Here is a 16,620-nt window from a genome sequence, read left to right on the forward strand (position 1 = left end):
AATCGCCATGATGGCACGGCAGCAGGGGGAGCAGGCCACAGTGTGAGCGGAGCTGGGCTGCAAGTAATGGACTTGCCTGAGTAATGCCCACCTCTTTGTAAACAGCTCCACTAGTAATCTTTCTTCAGACTCAAGTCAGATTCTTCTTTACATCAGAGTTCTCACCACTCCTATCTTTGTTGTAACTCCCTGTGATGCCAGTATCATAAAATCACAGAATGGTTTGGGTTGGAAGGGACCTTAAAGAACATCCAGTTCCAACCCTCTGCCATGGGCAGAGCTGCCTCCCACCACATCAGGCTGTAGGGGCCCCATCCAAGCAGGCAGGTATATCCTCCATATCCTCCAGGTATGGGGCACAATCATATGAAAATCTTTAACAGGATCTAAATAACTCAAATCTATCACATTTCTCTATTATAAAAAACATTTTTTTGGTTGCTTATAAGCTGTCTGTTTGTCATCAGATAATCTGAGAAAATCTTGTTACTTATTATTTTCCCATGTCTTTAAACTTACTCCAAAATTTGTAAAAATGTTTTTTACGTCATAGTTTTTTCCAAATAGTGTAAATAGATTTATTGTAGATTTCTCAATATTTTACAGTCATTGAGGTATATAATTCGTTCTTGTTAGTATAGCATATTAACAGTTTTAATTTAGGATTCATCCTACCATGTATTTCAGAAAAACGAATATGTACTATACCTTATTATAATGGCAGTCTGTTAAATCTTACACATCTTATATTCTTTATTTAGAAAGTTTTGCCTGATTTGTTCTGATTTCTAGACTAAAAGGTATTTTAGAAGAATGAAATTGAAAAAAAAAAACAACACCAAGATGTAAAACAAAGGAATGCATGACAGGAAGATGAGCTGTTATTCTGAGACTAGTCCTCACTGCCTTCTGCCTATAGACTGCATGATGAGTACAAAAGGCTCTATAGAAAATCCACTCTGCATCTCACTGGTCCCAGAAACCTTTCAAATCCTCAAAAGCAGAGATCTGACTGAAAGCCATACTCTGTATAATGTTAATTTTCAAAACTATTGCATATAGCACAACATGAAGTTATGACAGCCTTCTTACAGTTCTAAAGTGTTAATAGATTGCACTTGCTGCAATAAAATTTAGCATCTACATACCTACAACAAAATGACAAACTAAAATGAATGCCAAAATAATACCAGTGAGGATCACCATATATGAACTTGAACACATTATTTTATGGAAATGTTATACAAACTTAAAGTAATTATTGAAAATACTGACAGGCAAACTTCACAGTGAAAACACAAAGCAGTTTAAGAAGATGAGATGAAATTTTTAAAAAAATTAAGAACCCTATTTGCACATGCAATATTATTGTTGATATATATAGCGAGTCTTCAAATATTTTGTGTGTATAAAACAGAAAGTACATAAGTGCCATTGATAAACTATGAAGCAACTTTAAGATTAGTACATACGTTTGCTTATTCTCTTGAATTAATATGGTTTTATGAGAAAGTTTCCAAACATCTTAATTTGCTGAAATTTATGATCCTCACTTTTCAAGAAATGGGAATAGTTACAGTGTAGTAAGTTGAGGTAATACTTGAAAATACTGTTTTTTAGGAACTGAAATTCAGCTTCTGTAAATTACACTGACATCTTTTAAAGTAAAATGACATCAGTAAAAGCAGTGTATGAGCTATCAACTTTAGTTGTTTAAAATAAGAATATTATATAATTCTGAATTAAAATAAAAAATGCTAATATCTTCACCAACTTGCAGCAATTCTTCATGGTAGTGTTTCTTGAAATACTGATATAAATAGTGTAGTAGAAAATGTGATCATTTGAAGAGGTGTTTCATTTTCTCTAAGTTTACTCCAGCCTTAATTCTGTCTGTGATGATATTTCACAATTCAAGATTTTTACTATGGTCCTGTTTATGTGAACACAAAACACATCATTCTAGCAGTATGCAGTAATCAACAAAACAGAGCTCTTTCCTGATATAAAGTGTATATGCTTGTCATGACTATGTCAGTTTCCTGTTCTATTCTCCAGCATTGAATTTGACAGATACACTGCTATCGGTGGTTTACTCTGCACTGTATAAAGGGGAGGCTGCAAATGCAGTTTGTTTCAAAGAACTTGTAAATTCACAAGGAAAAAGGATGCCACATTTATGAACTGTAAGAACAGCATTGATTATTAATGTATTAATATATTAGTCTAATATAAGGCTATATTTTTTATACATCTTTTTGTAAGATGGCTGCGTGAGTTAACTGGGGTTTGTACAGACAGTCCATTGAAAATTCTGGGGGTAAGATGGAGTGAGTCCCTTCTCACCTCACAGGCAAGCTCTTAGGGTGCAGCTGCTCTGCACGCCTGTTTTTCTTCACCCTTTTTGAAAGTTTTATGTCCCACCAAAGCTTTTTAGGAGCCTGACAGCTCTCAGCCTTCTCTTCTTCAGGCTGGACTGCCCCAGGTCTCTCAGCCCTTCCTCATAGGGGAAATGCTCCAGGCCCCCAGTAATCTCTGTGGCCCTCTACTGGGTTCTCTCCAGGAGTTACTCATCTTTCTTGAACTGGGGAGCCCAGAACTGGACGCAGCACTCTGGATGTGGCCAGTGCAGAGCAGAGGGGGAGGATCATCTCCCTCGACCTGCTGCCACGTTCTTTTTCATGTATTCCAAGATTCCATTGGTCTTCTTGGCCTCAAGGGCACACTGCTAGCTCATGGCCGACCTTTTGTCCACAGGAGACTAAGATCCTTATTCACAGAGCTCCTTTCTGGCAGGTCAGCCTCTAACCTTTATTGATGCATGCAAATCCCAATGAAAGCAACCTGTACATTGAGATATGGGAATTAATTGCTTTGACATAGCCTTATAGAATCATAGATCACTATGTTCTTCTGCCAAGTATTATCAATTCCTTTCTTTGCTTATGCATAGAGAAGCACATCAGGCTTGCTAGACTGTCTAATATGCACTCATTCATGATTTTTTGCTAGCTTAATAGATCTTCTGAAAAGACTGACAGAAAAAAAATTCTCACTTATAGTTAGTATCATTGGTAATTAATTTTAATATGCAGGCGGAATTACCAGCAAATTAGTATTATTTTCCCTTTCCTACTCTGAACTTGGTTGTAAGTTCTTGAGCCTAATGACTGGACTAAGTGCATGAAAATTGAACCAGATGGGTCTGTTTTACTCATTATTTACTTTTCTCATAACCATCTGTTAATCTCCATCAAAAAATATGGTAATTGAAATTCTCAAGCACTTCAGATAATTTTTAATATTCACTATTGCAATGGAGAGGGTCATACTGCCTAGACTCGTGGGAGCTGGGAGGAGAAAGCAGCATGAAATAGTTCCTGGAACTTATTTTGACATATTTATATCAACTACTGACTAAAGTAAGTCCTGAGGTAAGGGACAGAACCTGTTAATAAGGTTAAGCATGTACTTCAGTTCTTTACTTCTGCTTATACAGCTTGTCATATAGCTAACTTCACTGAGGAAAGTGTTCTCTCCTCTGTGCCCTCATGGGTCTGTTTTATCTTCAGTGAATCTAATATACAAAGTCATGTTTTGTTGAAATTACAGAACAGTGAAAAATGCATGAATAAGATATTAATCTGCGTAATTCAGAATATGAATATTAAAGAACATCACTGCATTTTCTAAAAATTTAGAATTCTGATGTATCCTGACTTCGTACAGTGTTAGAAATAGAAATGTAGCTCTTCTGAAAAGGACAAAGAGCAGCTGAAAGATTTGGCATTGCCTCGCTCTTGTACTTTATTTTGAACTCATAATTTGGGTTTACATTCACATAACTCCCTCTTCTGCCATCTTCTGAAATCGCAGTACTTTGTACCGAATTGCAAAGGCATCACCTGACAACAGCTTTTATCTACAGAACTCTGAATTATTTGATCAAAACTGTACCCTGGATGCTTCTGCTATAGGTATCCTACTTATTTTTTAACCAGTTAGGTACTAGTTTAATGTCATATAAGAGCTAGATGTTTATAAGCAGCAAATGCCTTTTAAAGGAATTGTTCTATGAAACTATTCATGTTAACCTCTCATGTGACAGTGGTATCAAGAGACTTTTTTTTCTGTCCACTAAGAAAAATGTCTGAGATCCTCAAGATATATATGAGTGTATGAAATGTACATGACTCTATAACATGACTCTACTGCTATCAGCATATGACTGGATAATTTTGAGTTTATTGCATCTCTTACAATAATAATTTGACCATGGAGGGGAAAAGAGAATTGCTATGCATTTATTTCCAATGTAAATGTGTTCCCCAAAGTTACAGAAGTGACATCAGCTGCTGATGCTTAGGAAAAAGAAATCAATAAAGGAAGTCAAACATAACAAATGAGAATATCAGGCCCAGTGACAGTAGACAGGAACCTGGGTGCCTTACATCCACACACCTTTCAATCAAGTAATCTTTGTATGGCAAGAGAATAAACTGAAGGCACTCTGGCAGCCAAGTAGACTTTGATCAGTTTTGTTCATAGATGTGACTCATATTTCAGTAGCCTCTTTTTTCTCAGCCGCTGATCTTCCCTAAACTTTGGAGTGAGTGCTTAGTGAACTTAAAGGAACCTTTACTCATTCTGCAAACAGATACTAAATACTCATGCTGAGCCACAGTATTTTTTTTTTTTTACCTAAAACATCAGATGCAGTTTCTTTGTTACAGTTCTTTTTGTCATGTCCTTCACGTTCTACAGAGGAAAATTAAGTGAAAGATGAGTTATTTTTTATAATCACATTGGTTTCCATTAACTCAGTTTTACAGTAGAAATTGAAGATATTTCTGTACATTTTATTTTTTTTTTCTTATTTATATTTTTGTACTTTTAAAAATTATTTCTGTGGGGTTTTTTTTTGTTGATCTCATGGGAATTGATATAGTATGCACAATTGGAAATGTTAGATACGCTTTCATAAGTCGCTTTAATATGTCTAAAGGGGAGGCCAAGACAAGTTCAATATTTTTCACACTAGTGTTTCTGGGCTTAGTGGTGACTGTCTTTATTTATTTGTTTATTTATTTTTGTAATGGCTGACTGTACCATATTGGACAACACTCTGGTGGAAACACATGACAGCCTGCTGCATGTTGTCTGCTGAGATGGACTCTCGCTGGATCTGAGATAGGATCATTATTGGTGTATTTTGTCTTCCTCAGAGCACAACGGGTAGGCCGTGTGCAGTTTGTGAAAGTACAATGTGCACAATACAAAAGTGAAGCTGTATATTGCTTATTCTGTGTGTGACATGAATGCATATGTGTATTTGGATGCCCAAAGCCTGCTGAGAATAATACTAGACAACAGCAGACAATCAAGACGAAACTTCAAGCACTGTTGGTAACACTCTGTATTACCTATCTAGCATGACTATTGCAGAAGGCTATTCCTTATGCTGTATCAGATTTTACTCAAAACAAAACAAAACAAAACAAAAAACGAATAACAAAACAAAGAAACAAAAAGCCAGCATGATGAAAAGGTTACCAGGTCCTGGGACTGAACTATAGTCAGAACTATTATTTGATAGCATATTCAAAGCCATAGTTGGCTGCCGCTAGATCTGCATTGGTATTGTGTTGGAGTAACTGTATCCTGCTTGTATGCTGCTGCCAGTCTCACACAGACCATGTATAGGGCTCCTCCATCTGCCTTCCTGTTTCCCCTGACCTCTCCCTCCAAGGATAAAAAGCAGCTGTGCTGGCTTGAGTCTCCTAGAGGCATCATGACCATCAGAAGCAATTGTGCTAACCAGAGGTTGTGGAAATGGCACTGCATTGCTACACAATCCATTCTGGTTTTAATGTGGAGAGTATTGCAATAACTTAACATTTTAATCTCCACTCTCCCTATGGTGAATTCCTAAAAATAATGCAACTTAAATGGACATTAACAGCCAGAAGTACCAGATTAAAAACATAGAATGGTAAAGTTAATAAAAAATGCATGAACTGGGCCTTTTCTTGTTTTCTTTTTCGGAGGGTTGTTAAATGACTCTAAAAGAGATATTCAGTAGTGTTGGGTTTAGAGTTTGAACTCTCTAGGTAGTCTGCAACAGTGTTTTGTCTTCTACTGTCTTTTAGTTAATGCTGTATGGTAATTCCTGGTATTTAATTCAAATGTGAGATTTTTCATTTCTTTTTTATTAATTTTAAATTTAATTCTTGCTCTCTTCCTGACAATATCAAAAATTCTTATTCACTGTAATCATTGCAGTGTTTCACAGCAATGGTGATCACAGCAAATCAGCATTTTATGCATGATCAGATTCATAAACCTTTGCAAAGTTGTGAATGTTTACAGTGGTTTGGGTCGATGAAGGGGACTTGCCAAGAAAATACACATCCTTCAAAAAATGCATTCTTTAATTTCTTAGGAGATATATATAAATAATGATTTTAAGAAACCAAGGATGCTTTCTGCTTTGTTCATATTTTAATAGTATACTCCTCTTTGCTGTTTCAGTAATTAAGTCTTATGACATTCCAGAAAGCGTAAATCCTGCTGAGATGTTTAAGTTTGGAGCAACCTTCTTGATGTACAAACAAATTAAATAAATAACAGACACTTACCCAGGATCTTAACAAGCTGTTTTGCTCGTTCCTTTGAAACGCAATTGAACGGTGAAGCGATATGGTCTATTCAAACTGTTCTAGCCTCCTTGTTCACTAGAACCTTCTTTTGAAATTCATTGCCTTCAATTACATTTTTTAAAGAATTTTAATTACGTGCCTGAAAAGAATAAAGATGCTCCAGGCTCCATTTGTTTATCGTGGAAGGCCTAAAAAAAATGAGGACAGAGCTTCCCAGCTCATGCAGGGGTTGCAGAGAGGGAGAGATGACTTTTAATTCGACAAGTTCAGAGAGATTTCTTAGTTTGACGCGCACAGCAGGGGGTCTTTGAGCGCCTGGCAATACTTCAGCATTCTGAGCTTTGAAAGTCTTTCCCTGCAGCAGAAATTGTATCAAAAGCCAATGATAATATTCCCTGCAAGGTAAAGGACCCTATTGAAGATTTCTAGAGCTGTTTATTTATTCATCACAGTTTTTTCTTTTAGGACGTACCAGGCGTATAGGTAATAATTCACACGAATGCTAGAAAAATATAATAAATAAATAAATAAATAGGAATCCCTCATTAATCCTTCAGCTTTCCCTTCAGTTTTCCATAGGCCACGTGCATCCTATCATTCCCTGCCATGTACTCTGCATAAAATCTTCACTTCAGATCTCAGTTTTTCCCTATTTTTAATGGAATTGTCATTTCAGTCTGTTTTCTACCACCAACTGAGTACATAAGATGTTTATGGCCATTTCCTACCTCTAAACCCTCAAAATGATTGATTAATTTTACAGAAGGATATTCAATTTCTTAGGGGTCTTTTTAAATCTTATTTTTAAAGTAGATTTGCGATAAAGTGTTTCAAAGCCAAGATTAAAGCCGTATTTATATTCCAGAGATCAGAGTTTTAACGTTTTGGCATTACTTTTATTTGAAAAGTATGCACATATGTTTTTCTGTTTTTGTTTTGTTTTGTTACTGCAGCAGAGCTGGGAATGTGAGACTACGACAACCTTTCCCTTGTGTAATGTCAATGTCGGCTATCACTTTGGCAGAATCAGCCAGCTCAGTGAAGACATGAAAACCCTCCTTCCCTCCTGTTTTTTCATCTGCTGGTGGCATTCAAAGTGACCTTCCCTTATAAATATTGGTGAGTGACCACATGGGGAAAGTAGTTGTTTGGTGCAGAGAAACTTGTTTCAAAAAGCTGTGTTGACCTAAAGGTTCTTCCTTTTTTTTCAAAGTATAACAAAAAGACACGTGAGCAGGTGTTTGTTTTGTTTTGGTTTTTTTCCTTTTTAATAATAACTTCCAGTATTTAGTAACACAATGTATTTCTCTTGGCCTGCAAGCATTTATAGAACACTAGCCTGTGTTATTTATTATGACCCTAAGAAACTATCTCTTAGAAGGACTGTTTTTAAGACAGAGATTTCCTGACAGCAAACAAGAATCTCTCATCTCTTTCTGTTGTTTTGTGTTGGCTAAATGGTCTGAGATGGTATAAATTTATTATAACGCCCCCAGTCTGGCAAGATGAGACTTTCCCAGGTGGAGGAATTAAGGAAGATAGCCAGAGGCTGCTTTCTGGGACCCTTCTGGTTTGGGAAGCATGCCTAGAGTGAAATCACAGCACTGCAGAAATTCTGATACCCATGGGGCAGTCCAGGAAAGCTGTGGTAATGGGAATAGTTCCATAAGGCAGTCTAAATTACACACTTCAGTACTGAAAAAAGTTCTCAGGTCATCTAAGGCTTCCTCAGCTGATTTATCCTTAAGACATCCAGTATGCCTGAGGAGATTTTCAGTGTTGCAAACAGATGTATAGTGAAATAGCCACCTGTGTCTAAGGAATATTTACTGTACCATAACACAGAACACTACAAAGTATATACTCAGGTGCAATAAATATTTTATCTAGCTAGGAAGAGTCTGGAAGTTGTAAATATATGGAGGGTGTAAGGCTGGAAATTTTTGAAGGATTACACATATTTAATCTAAAGACATTGCCATAAAAGTCACTTAGCTAGCTGCCATCCATTATTATCTACATTACTGCAATTATCTCCTATTCAGGCTACATTCAGACAACTGTGATGTATCATTTATGACTATATGATAAGTAATGTTTGATTTTTATATTTTTTTTCTTAACTGCATGTGTACTTGAAGTGTGTCAATTTGAAGGATCTGAGAAGCTTCAAAAGAAATATTAATAGGAAAGTTATCATGGCACCAGCCTAACAAAATAATACCTTTTCATCAAAGTAACACTTCTAGCAAATGGAAAGGCAGTTACATATAGTGTATGTGGATCTTGTGGTGAAGAATGAGGAGTAGTATCATTTAGCAGTTTCTCAACTGTGTATTAGGATTGTCACTGCTTTCCTTGACTTTGATGAGCAGTAGTCAGGGGACAGCATGGAGCAAAAAAGAAAGAGGGCAGAAATTCATCAGACTTGCATAAGTGTCTGTGTTTTGTCAGTGTTGTTTCTTTCTTTTTATATTAACTGTATGCTGGATTCTTGTATTTGGAGGCTAGCATTTGGGTATGAAAACAAATCAGTGTCAGTCTTATTTTCAGGGATTTGATTTAGAATTTACATAAGTCTCCATCCTGGTCAGGGCTCACTGTAATAACAACTTCAGAAACTGAAGGCATAAATAAATATTGTATAAATACATTTTCTACAACTTTTTATTGGTAATATTGTGCCAGTCATAACCATGTTCTACAAATTCTAGTTCAGTGATATACGATGGTAAGATTACACACCATCTAGAACACAAAGGGAGAGGACAGTTTCAAAACATTCAACTTTTGAGAAACGCCTTCTTTAGTTGTTTTCAATCTGAAGTTGTCTGTCAGAACATTTTTATATTTTTAAAGGATGTTCCATAATTTTACAGTAGCTGTATAGAATAATCTGTCTCTTATCATACAGTGATATTTAGCACATATAGCAGCTTTCCTTAAAAATGAACTATATACAGGCTAACAGTTAACGACTCAGCGTTTCTTGTTTTCCATGTGAGATTCCAAGTACAGGCATACAGATCACAACTCATTTTTGAAAATTATAGTGACATTTTTGCAAGTCTTATGAGAGCAACTCTTACACCACTAATGGGTAACTGGATGACCGCAGCAGCTGCTCAGTTCTCACTAAGAGAGCGTAGCAGCTTTGTAGAAGCTAGAATGATACAATTTGTGATTAATGGTAGGTCAAAATGGTGAGTTTTTTTATTTTGGGTGTACATACAGCATTAGAAAGAAGTGACAAAGCATGCAAATAATTTCCTGTACTTTGTTTTCCTGATTTAATTTTCTCTATTTCAGTGAGATCTGCCAGATGGTTCTGGATTCAGTAGTATTCTGCTTCCAGCGCATTTTGCACATATTTGATATTTTATTCAAATTTGACATTTCAGAGTGAGGGGACTTCTTCAAGAACATTGAGAGGAAGAGTGAGAATTTAATTTATTAAATATTGCATATTTTTATATAATCATTTATTGAGCTAAGAGATAAAACTGTTTTATAATTTATGTTAAGAAGGTGGGATTCTTAGCTTTAACCTGTTGTGTTGAAATGGGATTAATACAACTCTGATTATTTTATAGGTTTTTTTTAATTAAAAAAAACTCAACTATTTTTAAGGAGGTTGTTAAAAAAAAAAAAAAAAAAATCCAGTATAAGCTCTAATACAGAAAGCTTAAAAGGCAAGTTTACCCCTTTGAAGCCTGTAGCTCTGAACTACAAATGAAGGCTTAATGAGGATACTTCCTTGCAGCTTGCTTCAAATATCGATTTATTGTGCACACTGCATTAACTTCCAGAAGTATAAACTTCCATTAGTCTTAAACAATGTTTCTTTCCCCTAAGTAAAGAGGGGAACAATACTGCCATAAAAGAATATGTTTCTCTTTTTATCTATAAGTTTGTTCTTCATTTTTATTTCATTTTCTTTACATTTTTAACCTCTTAGAAATCTGATCTAAATTGAATCATGACACTCTTCTTTTTAATATCAAGTCGCACAAACTGCCACTAGCAGAAAGATGGTACTAAAGGTACCAATGGTACACTAATTTCAACTGCAACCTCAGCTTTCCTGTTCTTGTCTCTTATTATCTTTTTTGGCTGAGTGACAAAAGAGCTCTGCTTTAGCTCCAGGAGTGCTACGCAGGCCAGCCATCTCCTGTCAGAATGCCTGAATTCTACCTGCACCTGTATCCCTGGGGATGTTAATTTAGACCTCCATGCTTGAAACTTTTAGGGTCTTAATTATCTTTTAGACATCCTTTTACTGATTTGATTAACATTTGATAGTCACCCAGATGAAAAATTACTGAGAAAAGAGAGACAGTCAGGACACATATACTGGGATTTTAGTCTTAGCTAAGGCTAAAATGAGCAGACATTGAAAAAGATCTGATGAGTGGTTGGGATGCATACACTTGTAGTCAAAATAAGAGACAACACAATACAGATTTTTTTCCATGAACATTTCTTTTAATTAAAATGCAAATTTTGATGAACTGTACTTAAGACTCTTAATTCCTCGCTTGAAATTCTGTTTGTTCAAATAGCAGATAAAGTGATTCCTCTTCTCCCTCTCTCTTTTTAAGGTTTTTAACTCAGAAAATATATGAAAGGGAATTACTGATCTTGGCTTGAGAGTTTGATATGTATGTATTCTTGTTACTTTGTGACAGTGATGGAGCAAATTTACAATGAGGTATTTTATGATTATTCAGATAACTAATTGCAAGAGAAGGATATTTCAGAAATTTATTTTGGTTTCTATTTTTGTAGGTTTCTCCATTTTTGGTTGCAGGCACATAGCAAACTTAATTTGAATTTTGATTCAGGTAAATGCATTTTAAGGAAGGGTTTGTAATTGTCAAACTGGACTTTTAGATTTTATCTGTGTACGTACCATGGTAAATGGCGCTGTTTAGCTTTCAAGAATCTGGTGTTTGGATTGACATCCATTTCTGTATTGTGTTGTGAACTAAGTGATGTGTTTCTGCACTGAGGCAGTCAGACTTATTGGACACTGGAAAAGGTGGTGAAAAGAGATATGCTGTAAGTAGTATGTTCTCGGACTGCAAAGGGCCATTTTTTGTCAAAGTAGGAGTTTCAGCTATTAGAAGTAACTGTGAGAAAGATTGTGAAGGCAAGAATGCCCATTTTCACACCTAAGTTTTATCTGTAGTTCTCTGACCTGTTGAAATGATAGATTTCTGACCCCTGCTGTATCAGTCTGTGCCTGACTGCACACAGATGCCTTCCCATGACAACTGTGGGAGGAGGTTCTGAATGAGCTCCATAGCTCCACCTAGACACACAGTCTAGACATTGGTTGTATGGAAGTCTCCTATTTTTCTCTCTAGCACTGAGAAACTTTAGAAAATGAAAAGAAACAGAAGGAGAAGAAGGAAAGCTGTGGCCTTGTGATTAGCGGATTCTCTGTTGAGAAGAAGCAGCGGCCCCAGTCTCAACCCTAAGGTCTTCTCCAGCACTATTTGCTGAACAGTCATAGAAATATGTTTCAGCTGAAGAGCTTGTTTTCTTATAAAGAGATAGTTACTGAAAATTCATAAATAATAGAATATTTTCTGTATCGGTATCTGACATGTGCAAACCTGCAGGAGCATATTTGCTATTGAAAATAACTTTTTCTATGAATTTCCTCTGGTAGAAAAAAAAAAAAAAAAGCTTTTTTTTTTTTTTTTTTTTTTTTTAATATCCTACATCATACTTTGCTACGCATGAATCCAGTGGGGTTTCAGAGACACCATTCTTTGTCATTTTTCTGTCAGGTTTACAGCTTTTCTGTGTATATTTTTCTATGATTGATTTGCAAAAGTATGACTAAAACTGGAATCTTAATTATATAAAGTTTAGTTAAAGAAAAAAACTGCATTTAATCAAAGAGTGCTAGCAATGATCAGATTTGGTGTGCAGTATCTCTGGTGAATCCTTGACTTAAACGATGTTATCTTGATTTTGAATGTATGCTAGTAAGCCATATCAAAAGTGCAAATATTCAGAAAAATTGAATTCAATTAATCCACTCAAAAGGAGAAATTTAAGGCTAGATATAAGTTCTTTCATTACCAGGTAGATTTTCTTATTCCTGGAACTTCTGCGTGATGTTGCTGTTGCTGTTTAGAGAAAAACGAAACAAATAGAGCATCAGTCTTCACTTACACTTTTGAATAATCAGTGACACCACCAGATACCAAACTGAAGCTTTGCCAGCCAGCAAGAGGTATAAAAGAGTACATTAGTTAGTTTCTTGCAAAACTATATATTCAAACAATCTGAAGCAAACATCAGAGGTGGACATAGCTTTAAAGAATTATATTCCTCTTTTAAAGTCCCAGTTCAACCATTTTCAAAGATTTTGTGGTTTGTAGTTTCATCAATTTATTGTGGCTTTATTGCAGTGTTCTTTAACAGATTTTCCAGTTCCAGCTCTAGGAATTGACTATAGGATATGCTAGGACAACTTTAGCTCTTGCACTCATAATAGACTAAATTGTCAATGTCTCTTTCTCTTGTGTGTCCACAGCACGACATGTTAACAAAATCCTTCTAACACTAGTTCAAAGCAAGAATGTAAGCATATCTCAAAATCTTTTTTTTTTTCTTTTTCTTTTTTTTTTCCTTCCCCCATGTTCAAATTCTCCATACTGCTGTTTTGGATTTGGCTTGTCTCAGTGTGTGTAAACATATTCAGACCAATGTGAGAAGGAAATTCAGATAAGACTCAATAGGTGCCAAATTCTACCTTCAGAGCCAAGTGCATGATCTTTCAGGTGGTACCATGGTAGCATTTCTGGCACAAAGGTTAATCAAGTGAATTATGCTAATATACTGCTGAACTGAAGGACTCTTACACCATTAAAAATAAAAGTTAAAAACTGACATTCCCATTTCCATATCACTTTTTAATATACTCACGTAACAGGCACGGAAAAATGCAGACTGCATTCATACTGAAGGTATTGTATTAGAAAAGAAAGTTAATGCTTTAGCTGGTGCAGTCTGACCTGCTAATCAGAACCGTGTAAGGATATAAATATTCTTTAGACTCATTATTTTCCCATGCTAGCATTTGATTTTTATCATGACTGATTTATATGCCAGCATGAAATTCTGAAACTAAATGTACTTAGCTTTCAATTGAGAAAGACAGCAAGAGAAAAATAAAATAAAAGAGGTCTGTAGGGATAAATTAGCTATCAGTCTGGTTTACAATTTTCAGAAGTGGATATAGGTAATATAAAAAATATTTCAGATATTCAAGAGCCTATGATTTATTTGTTTTCAGTTTTGAAAATCCACCTATTTGCTTGAGAACTTTGAAAAAACAGTATTTTGTTTGTTTGGATTTTTTTAAAATCATACAAGACTTCAGTGAATGTTACATTCGTGGCAAACTGAGGTCCAAAGCCTGAAGCTGTCTTAATTCTGAAAAGAGTTTCATGCAGGTAAAATCATTTTTGAGATATGGATGGTTATAAATGGGAGGCCTTTGCTCCATTGCAAAATGTCCTTACTGTGTTAAGGCAAAACTGTACCGGGAGAATACTGAGGTCAAACTAGCTTGAGGCATTGATAAATGTTAAGTTACCAGCAGCCGAACACTGGGAGAATTTATTTTCCCATGCAAGTGATTCTTTGCTCTCTAACAAGAAAGAAACTGATTCAAATGAATGCACATCTCAAAAAATAAAAAAAGAAATCCAACCACGATTCTTCCTCTGAAAGACTCCCTTCCTCTTTAAATGTTTTATTTAACTGACTAAATCTTACGATCACTTTTAAAAAGGAAATTAACTGTTAATATCCTGGGAAGTATTTGTGTTAAAGGTCATATTAAGCAAAAGGCAAGTGCAGACTATCTGAGGATTCTGGAGAAGATGTTTAATGCAAATTTTTTAGAAAAAATGATATGTGTCACTGCAGGTCATCTCTGAATATTCTTGTTGGGGTTTCTCTGTTGGATATGCAATCTCAGCTAAATGTTTTGAAGAGGAGGAATCAAATAAATTGCCCTATTTGGGGTTTTTCTCATCTGTATACAGTTGTGCAGGTCTAGTAGACCTGAAAATTGCCCAGAGACAAACTTTTAAAAAATAGAGTGCTTTTGAGGCAGAAAATTGCTTTTCTGCAGTATAGTCTAAGGGACAGGATGTGACAGGAGGACAAGGAGTTGTCACTATGCAGTGATATTGTAAAGCATATCTTACATAACAAAAAGGATCATTTGTCTCTTTTTACTTTTCATTTTAAACTACAAAAGATTTAATTGAAACAGCTGAGGATGTGCCCTAGACCAAGAAAAAGGCATTATAGTTTACAATTAAAACTGGAAGCTCCTGCTTTAAACTCCCTCTCCCCTGAAATAGCTATTAAGTTATACAGTGTGTGTGAAATGTATGTCTGTCCACCACTTCAGAAGCCTTATTCTCAATAGGGAAAATAAAAAATAAAAAAAAAAAAAAGTGAAAAAGCTCATTGTATATGCATGTCAAATATTAGCATGATTCTTGTAGTATAATAAGAAAAGAAAGTGCTTTGTGCTTTTGATTAGCCTCTTGATGTTTGAGAGTGTTTTTGTGTGGCTTAATTTTCCTTTTTATGGCAGTTTACACATATAAAACAAAATGAAGAGAGGAGTGGAAGGGGAAAGAAATGTGCCATTTATATACTAAGGATATGAGGCCTCCTTTGGGTCCATTATACATTAATGGGTCAGCTGAGATTTATTAGGATATGTATATTAATCTTTATACACATTCACATACTATAATTGTTCCTTTGGTACTATAATGTGATTAGCTGTGAATTTGTGCAATATTAACAATAATATGGATTTCCATATTACAGAACAGTAATAATAAATGGTTATTAAAAATGCATGTGAAGTATGGGATGTGAAGGTACTTCCTAACTCTCAGTAATCCAATTATGTTCTGTTGTTCTTAAATACCAAAATGGTTAAGTCTTTGCTGTAATGTGAAATCTTATATAAGATAAGCAGTAATTTTATGTTCTGCAGAACTGAATGAAACTAGAAGAAAGATTACTGTCTCTTTTCTCATCAAGAGCTGATTCGTATTTTTGCATTATTTCTGTTAAAAATATAGCACAAAATAGAATACAGGAAGGTAAGAGTAATGTCTTATAAAGTTTTCGCATGAGTATGTGGAGTTCAACATGGAAAGAACAGTCTAGGATTTCAGCTGCCTGCCTGTCAATTCAGTATTGATAGCTGTATGATTCAACACCACTACAGAAGCAAATACAAACTGACGTGAAGAAAGTAAACACAAATATAATTCAGGGTCAAAATGAAAGCAGGAGAGATGTGACAGTCAGGTTTTCTGAGGAGTTTTTCAGGCACTCAGTCTTTCCACCACTGACCAGTCTTTGGCGCACACTGCCTTTTTGTAGCTCCCCATGCCCTTTTGCCATCAAGATCTAGTGCAATTGCAGCAGAACTAGTACATCTTCCCCATCTTATAATAACATTTAGTAGGGATTTTGGAGTGGTGTTCCCTTCAGATGTTGTAGTAGGTGGAAACATCCCACTGCTTTTATATCTTGTGGCCCTTGGAACTTATTTCTGATGGCTCAGAATTAAACACCCTGAGGTATATTTTGCTCGTCTGTACCTGTGAGTCATAACATTTACTGGATTGTACACCTTCACATTAAAGTGAAAGATCAAAAGTATACCAAGGACATACACTCCTCCTTTCTTCATGTCTGTTGTACAGTCTGGTGCTCACGAGATTTAGTAACAGTACAGTACAAAGAAAATTCAGCACATTGTGTAAGTCACAGGCTACATTAGGTATACCTCCTTTACAGTCTAATAATTCTGTCAGAGCTAATTCTTAGAAGTATGTGAAATAGAAGAAGAAATATATGAAGAGAATGAAAAAATAATCTTTAGTTTTAGCCAAAC

General features: G+C 35.5%; 1 long non-coding RNA gene across 1 annotated transcript in view; it reads left to right on the top strand.

Annotated features, from left to right (window-relative positions):
* LOC128080738 (uncharacterized) overlaps positions 1-16,620 on the top strand; it is a 216,288-nt gene that overhangs the window by 160,724 nt on the left and 38,944 nt on the right. The window contains exon 5 of the long non-coding RNA XR_008206864.1: positions 7,616-7,778. This is a non-coding gene — a long non-coding RNA (uncharacterized LOC128080738). The remainder of the gene's footprint in view (positions 1-7,615; positions 7,779-16,620) is intronic.

The sequence above is a fragment of the Tympanuchus pallidicinctus genome, unplaced genomic scaffold, assembly GCF_026119805.1.
Source record: "Tympanuchus pallidicinctus isolate F22 unplaced genomic scaffold, pur_lepc_1.0 scaffold2, whole genome shotgun sequence".
In the NCBI taxonomy this organism is placed as follows: domain Eukaryota; kingdom Metazoa; phylum Chordata; class Aves; order Galliformes; family Phasianidae; genus Tympanuchus; species Tympanuchus pallidicinctus.